Raw genomic sequence first — 7,787 nt, forward strand, 5'->3', positions numbered from 1 at the left:
ATTTTTTGAGACACAGTTCAACTCATGATAATGGGTTTTTATCTCCTTTGTGGGTTTTGAATTCCTCAATTCAACAAACTTATATTGAGTATTACTATGTGCTAAGAATAGTCTTAAAGTCCATTTTCATATCTCCAGGGCCTGGTATGAAATCAGTGCCCAATAACTGTTAGTTGAATGTATAAAACAGTGAAAAGAGTGTAGACTTTAGTCCATAGCATATCTGCTTCCTAGTAGAGCAAGTCACCTCACTTCTCCCAGCTTCAGTTTTCTCACTGTAAAGCAAGGATCCTAATGTATGAGTTAGTGGGTTCTGAGAGGAAATGGATGTGCATTAAAGGACCTGGAGCTGAGTAAGTGCTCTTCCCACTTTCTTTATGAGAAGTCTGGATGTTTTGCAATGTACTTTTGCCTGATGAGGATGATGAAAGTCTTCCTACAAAGCACAGCTTGGATGACAGAATTTGAGGATAATCACATGTTGGTGAGGTTATGCTGGTGGGACTGTAAATCAGAATAAGAGAACTCAAAACTGTGCATACCGTGGTAATTCTAATTCTTGGTGTTTGCCTTTGAAGACTTACACATGTACACTAGGAGACCTATACAAGCGTATATACTCCTGGACTGTTTGTAATAGACAAATGTTAGCCAAAATAAATGTTTATAAATAGGCTCATAGAACTTGAACAGAAATGGATTCAACCTACATGTATCAATATGGAGAAATCTCAAAAATATATTGAGATAAAAAGGCAATTCACAGAAAACTATATAGATTAACGAAAATGCACAAAATAATCATGTATGTTTTCTATGTGTATGCATATGAAACATACTGCTTGTTGCTCCTATCATGGATGAGAGTCCCAGCTAAAGGGCCGCAGGGCATCTCAGAAGTTCTCATCACACTTTTCCCCTCTCCAAATCCAGAGATAATCCTTCCTGTCTTTTAAGACTCAGTTTAGGGATCATCTTTCCCAGAAACCCTTTTCTAACCAAACATCCGACCCCTCAATCCTTTATGGTGGAACCTCACGCACTTGTATCTCTATGAAATAGTGCTCCTGCTTTGTTTTATGATTTCTTGCCTAAGCGTTTGCTTTCCCTCATCTAACTGACTAGCTTGGTTCTGAAACCATGTCTATTTTATCTATACATCATTAAGGATAAAGAATTTTAGGTATCGTCTCCTTTTTCTTGGTCATTGGTGGAGGTCATAGGGATAAAGAAAACAGTGGAGTCCACCTGATTATGTATGCTCTCCATGAACAAAGTCAGCTGGCCAGCTGGAGTTCTGAATCCAGAACTCAGGTGGTGGTCAGTCCCTTATGTGTCTTTCCACATGGAAAGTAAACACTACTCACCTTCACAAAGTGAGAAATAGAGCTGCTTCAATGGCCTCTTCATTTCTTCATCTGTAAAATGAGAACAATGAGACTACAGGACTTTTAAGATGCTTTGAAATTTGGGTGAAATCATTCATTTATGTTTATGTATCTTCCATCTATCTATACATCTTTAATTATTTATTCAACAAATATTTATTTACCACCTACTATGTGACAGGCACCATATAAGCACAGACCTACAGGTGTAGGTCCCTGAGCTCAATGAGCTTTCCAGCTGGTGGAAGGCGCTCTTAATCTCTTAATCAAATAGTCAGACATGTATAATTACAAACTGATGTATATGTGATCTGAAGGAGAGGAATATGTTTTTCTCCTTCTCCCCAGTTTATGGGTGGCTTACCATACTCCATGCATTTTGCGTGCATGATTTCATTTAACACCACTATGAGGTGGATACTTTTATATCTATTTCATAGATGAAGAAATTGAGGCCTAGAGAAGGGTCTTTAACTTGTGAGAGTGACTCCAGACACTCTCCCTTCTTTGTCATAAGGCCACCCACCAGTTGTGCCTCAGTAGTATCTATTTTCTACTTCACTGGTCTGCTTCTCTCCAGGAACTGCCATGGTGTTCCGGTCCCAGCCACATTAATGTGACTATGTGTGAACTTTTCAGGTAGTCTCATGCCTACCACATCTTCCACTCTCCACTCGCTTCTTTTTATTTTCTTTTAAAATGTTTCCACTCTGCTTCTTAAAGCCTAGAGTAAGTATTTTACTCCCATTACGCATCAGATAAGGAGCTGTGGTGGTGGAGTGGGTAAGGCATTTGGCTGCTAACCAAAAGGTTAGTGGTTCGAACCCATCAGTCACTCTGTGGCAGAAAGATGTGGCAGTCTGCTTCTGTAAAGATTACAGCCTTGGAAACCCTCTGGAGTAGTTATGCTCTGTCCTATAGAGTCACTATGAGTCAGAATCCACACAGTGACAGTAGGTTTAGGTTAGGTTTATGCATCAAATAAAGAGTCCTGGTGGTTCAGTAGTTAAAACACTTGGTTGCTAACCAAACAGTCACTGTCTGAACCCACTAGCTGCTACACAGGAGAAAGATGTGGCAGTCTGCTTCCAGAGTTGCTATAAGTTGAAATTGACTGGACAACAATGTTTGTTGTTTTTTTAAATGCATCAGATAAGCCCAAATTCCTCAGTCAAGGGTCTGCACAAAGCACTTTTCTAACGCTGTTTCTTCTGTACAGTCTTCCTGCTCTAGTCCAGTCTTCTCATTATTCACTTTTCCTCCCTGCTGCCAGTGCTGAGTGTCCTCATTCCCACCTTTTGTACCTTATTTCAAATTATTGCCCCTGTCTGGAATTCCTTTCTTTGCTCATCTTCCCCTAATCAAGTCCTAGGCATTCTTTAATGCCTAATTTAATTTTTGTCTTCTCTATGACTCCATCATCACAATCTACTTCGGTTGAAATGATCAGGAGGTTGTGATATTTTCTGTCATCATTTCACTTCAGTTTTGTGTATTCATCTCCCCCAAATATATCCAGTCTTAAAAAATTGGATTCTGCAGTTAAACACACGTGGCCACCAGAAGGGGGTATTGTAGCACCATCTCATAACTGGAGCCATTAGGCCAGAGATGGAGAATGTATGGTGAAGTTGATTCTAGGCCTCCATCCTATGATTAAGGGAGTCATTGCTAATCAGTCATGCTACTCGTTCTCACTACTCAGCTAGTCTTAGAGTCCTTCTTGTCTCAGCCCTGTGGAAGTCACTGAGGTTAGCAGGAGAATTGAAACATATTAACTACCCTTTGATTAGTCATATGCCTTCCCTGAGATTCAGTCTCCTTTTTCAACACTGAATTTCTCATGGCCTTCTAAATGAATCTTCTAAAATTCTTAAAAAATTAAATGAAATATCAATAATTAAACCTAAGAGTTCTACTTCAAAGATTAGTGTTTTCTTCTTGTTTCTTTTTAAATTTGGTTTTAAACAGTAATACAACACACTATATAAAATTAAAAATGTACAAAAAAGGTATTCAGTAAAAACAAGTCTCTCTTCCTTTGCGCCTCTGAGTCCTCTATTTCCAAGTCCTAACTTGGGGGCTACTGCTACCAGTTTCTTGAGTATCCTTCTAGAGATATTTTATGACTATATGGATATAGGAGTATATATAGTCTTTTTTTTTTTAGGATTTGGGTGAAGATTTACAGAGTAAATTCACTTTTCATACAGCAGTTCACATATACTTTGTCTCATGTCATTGACCAAAATTTACAATGCAGCAGCTCCCCTCCCACTTCCTCCCCATAGTTACCTCCTCCCAGCGTCCATCCCTTCATACTTTTCTGCACCCTGAGCTATCTCCCTGTGCATAAGCAGCCCTTCCTTCTTCCATGATTGTTCTCTCCAGGGCGTGTGTCTACTTGAGGTAAATGTTTAACTCACATGCCTGTACTTTGTTTGGCTGGAAACCACAGTTGTGGGTTCAATTCCAGACCTGAAGGGCAGCTAGGGGTCATAGTCTCAGTGGTTACACCAGGCTCTATTGGACCAGCAAACCTGGTCCCCACCTTCTTTAGTCTTTTAAAAACTTATGTTAGCATACTATAAACTTTTCTGCTCTTTACTTTTTTTCTACTTAATAATAATATCTTTTATTTTTTCATATAGGTAATTTATATTTTTGTTGAGAATATACACAGCAAAACATATACCAATTCAACAGTTTCTGCATATGCAATTCAGTAACATTTATTACAATCTTTGAGCTGTGCAACCATTTTTATCATCCGTTTCTGAGTTGTTCCTCCCTCATTCACATGAACTCATCATTCCTTAAGGTTTCTATCTAATCTCACAAGTTGCTGTTGTCAGTTTGATCCCATATAGACAGATCTTAAAAGAGTATAATGTTCAAGGCAGACATTCTTTATTAGTTAAGCTAAACTATTAACAATATATCTTGATGATCATTCTAGAAGAGTACAAAGAGTTTTTAAGGCTACATAGTATTCCATTATAGGTGCATCATAATTTATTTCACTGGGCTTCTATTTTGGGCATCAAAGTTGTTTTAAATATTTTGATATTGTAGTCAATGCCACAGAACTACTATGCACATGCTATTGTCTGAGGATGTCTATCAGATAATTTCCTGGGAGTAGAAATGCTAAGCAAAGAGTATAAACATTTTTGCTAGATATTGTCAAGTTACTCTATAGTGATGCTGAACCAATTTACACCCCCATTAACAATGTATGAAAGTGCATGCTTTTCAACGCTCTCCACAATATTGTGTTTTCAGACTCTTTGGTCTTTGCTAAACTGATATGTAAAAATACTTCCTTATTTTATTTTAAATGAGAATAGGCATTTCTTTTATAAGCTTAAGAATTATTTATATTTCTTTCTCTGTGAAATCTGTTCATATTTTTTGTCCACTTTGCTGTTTAACTTTTGGTCACTGTTTTTATTAATTTAAATAAACTATATGTTGTGGAAACCAGCTCTTTGTGATATAAATTATGTATTTCTTTTCATTGTGTCATTAGTCTTGACTTTATGGTTCTTCTTCTCTATAAAAATGTATATATTTTCTGTATGTGTTTGTTTTATGTAATTTATCAATTTTCATTTTGTGGCTTTTGGATTTTGTTTTAGTCATAGAAACCCCTTTCCATTCTAAGATTGAAAGAATATTTTCTCACTTTTTTTTTCTAGTATTTTATGGTTTCACTTTTTTATGGTTAAGTATTTGGTCCATCTGGAATTTATTTTGGTGTAGTTGTAAAGTGAGGCTCTAACTTAATTTTTTTCTCCCTAGAAGCTTACTTAGTTATTTATTGAACAATTAATTTCTAAATAAAGGAAGTTTCATCAAGGTCTTGTGACTTAATCTTCACAGTGAGAAGTAGAGCTGGGATCATATTCCAGTTTGATTATCAAGCTGTTTCTGGCTGCTAGGGATAGACCATGGATTTAATTTACTGTAAGTCTGAACTAGCTTAGCCTGGTAAGAAACTTGGGCCCTTCAATGCATAGCTTCTCTTGGGGGAATTCTTTGAAGGGGCATGTGTGAAATATTTACATAAGTACACAAAAATATATGTGCAGGAATGCCCATACCAGTATTTTTCTTAAAGCAAAAATATGGAAACATCCCATCAATATTGGATTAATTAATTATGGCACAGTTATGTCATAGAATATTGTGCAATACTTTAAAAGAGTAAGGTAGAACTATACATGTTAACATGGAAAGATGACCAGATACAGTTTTAAGTGCAAGCAAGTTACAGACTGAGAGTGTAGCATGATTTCATGTTTGTTAAAAAACATATACATAAAGTATAGCATGTGTGTGTGTATATGTGGAGAAAGAAAAAGGCACAGAGAGAAAGAGATCCATCAAATTTTTAATAGTGGTTCTCTCAGAGAGTGGGATTATGTCTGACTTTTTTCCCCCAATGCTGTATTTTCATATGATCTTCGTATTTTTGTAACAAGCATATATCACTTTTATAATAAAAATATATATATATAAAAGTGAAATAGATAAGAGTCTCTGTTTCTAAGTTCTTTCTGAAGTCAAGATTCTTTCTTAATAATAATATTTATAATAGTTACTCATTTAAATAGTACTGTAGAGTTTACAAGTTACTTTTGAATCTATATTAGCCCATGGAACTACATGATGGCCAAGTAGGGTCATAACACATACTTCATTTTTCAAAAAATGAAGAAATCAAGGGTCTAAGAGGGAATCAGTTTGCTCCAGGACACACAGGAGGATCAATCAGGTTGAACCCCATTTCCTTGAATCTGTTTCCTCTTTCTACTTATTGTCATTAACAGATTATACTTCACAGATATGAAGTGGCTGTCACCACTATTTTTTCTCCTTATTTGTCAGGAATCCTTGGCGGGAATAGCCCCAGTGGACTTGACAATTAGCATATTTCTGATTCCATTCTAAGATTATAAAAATCTCCTACCACTTTTTTATTATAGTATTTCTATGATTTCATTTTTATGGCTAAATATTTGCTCTGCCTTGAGTTTATCTTGGTGCCAATTGTAAAATGAGGAGCTTTGGTAGCATAGTGCCTAAGGCACTTGACTGCCAACCAGAAGGCTGGTGGTTCAAACTCACTAGCCACTCCTCAGAAGGAAGGTTGGGCAATCAACTTGTGTAGTGATACCACCTCGGAAACCCAAGGAGGGGTAGTTATGAATCGGGTCTGACGCGACAGCACACAACAACAACATTGTAAAATGAGGATCCATTTAATTTTTTCTTCTCATAAAATTAAGCAGAAGGTAACCCAAAGTTCAACCTCACATTAAGGCAGTAAGGAGAGTCCTCCTCTGGGCTGAAAGTCCATAAGGCAGAGGCATTTATCGTGCAAGTACGTGGCACAGTTTGGCACATAGTAGGTGCTCAATAAACCCTTGTTGAATGACGACAGCAGTTCTCTTATTTGCTCACTGGAGCTGGGCAGAGCCTCGTGCATTCCATTCTGCAACAAAAGGACTTTGGGGTATACTAGGATCTGAGTGACCAACCATCCCAGTTAGCCTGGGACTGTCCTACTTTAGCCCTTAAAATCCTGTCCCAGGAAGCTCCTCCATTCCAAGCAAACTAGGACAGTTAATTGCTCTTCCTAGGATAATTCTTCTTTTCCCTAGGGACATGAATATGTTCCTGGGGAAGCTTATGTCAGGACCGGCTTCTCTAACTGAAGAAAGATTTTGCCTTCATGTGTCTGTCTTTGTACCTCTTAGAGAATTCTTTTGGATTAATATACATTGACTTCTAGCCTTCCTTTCTCCTCCTGCTACCACCCCTTGAGGAATTGCTCTAATGGTGCAGCTGGTGGGTGGCATGGCTGGGACTCCTACCCAGCTCTCCTGACTCCAGCTCCAAACTGAAAAAATCAAACTCACTGCCATCGAGTTGATTTCAACTCATGGGGAAACCCACTGAGTTTCTGAGGCTGTAAATCTTTATGAAAGTAGATTCCCCACCTTCCTCCCACAGAGCCACTGGTGGATTTGAAGCACTGACTTTCTGGTTAGCAGCCAAATGACTTACCCATTATACCACCAAAGCTCCAGCTACCTCAAATCCCTTTCCTTCTCTGGGTAGGAATTAATAGCTTTCCTTGAAGGTAAGCAAATTGAGTTCCAAAGAAGGAAAGAGACTTGTCCCAAGACACACAGCTATAACAGAATACAGTTAGGACTTGAACTCAGATCTGTTGGCTCAAGGGCAGATCAGCCAAGAACCAAGGTAAACATGAGTTTACTTGTGCTTACTTACTAACCTGTAGTGGACAATTTCACCAGGATGTGGTTAAAAAAACATGTAAAACTATTCACTACAGATTAGTTAGTAAACACAAGCCTATGCTTACCT

The sequence above is a fragment of the Orycteropus afer genome, unplaced genomic scaffold (assembly GCF_000298275.1).
Source record: "Orycteropus afer afer isolate SDZICR_OR568_19922 unplaced genomic scaffold, OryAfe1.0 scaffold00037, whole genome shotgun sequence".
Taxonomy (NCBI): domain Eukaryota; kingdom Metazoa; phylum Chordata; class Mammalia; order Tubulidentata; family Orycteropodidae; genus Orycteropus; species Orycteropus afer.